This window comes from Fulmarus glacialis, unplaced genomic scaffold, assembly GCF_000690835.1.
Source record: "Fulmarus glacialis isolate BGI_N327 unplaced genomic scaffold, ASM69083v1 scaffold24038, whole genome shotgun sequence".
Taxonomy (NCBI): domain Eukaryota; kingdom Metazoa; phylum Chordata; class Aves; order Procellariiformes; family Procellariidae; genus Fulmarus; species Fulmarus glacialis.
Window position 1 is genome coordinate 1 of NW_009226677.1, and position 300 is coordinate 300.

Genomic DNA, 300 nt, shown 5'->3' on the forward strand with positions numbered 1-300 from the left:
GAGGGTGAGTCTGAGACAGGGGATGCAGCAAATGGGAACCCCCACGAACACGACGCCCCCCCAGCATCCTCCACCACCCTGGGAACTCAACTCTTCCCATGTGTGTGTATGCAGTGTTGCGGCGGCAGACAGACCCAAGGGAGGGTGAGTCTGAGACAGGGGATGCAGCAAATGGGAACCCCCACGAACACGACGCCCCCCCAGCATCCTCCACCACCCTGGGAACTCAACTCTTCCCATGTGTGTGTATGCAGTGTTGCGGCGGCAGACAGACCCAAGGACACAAAGGCTGGGCTTCAG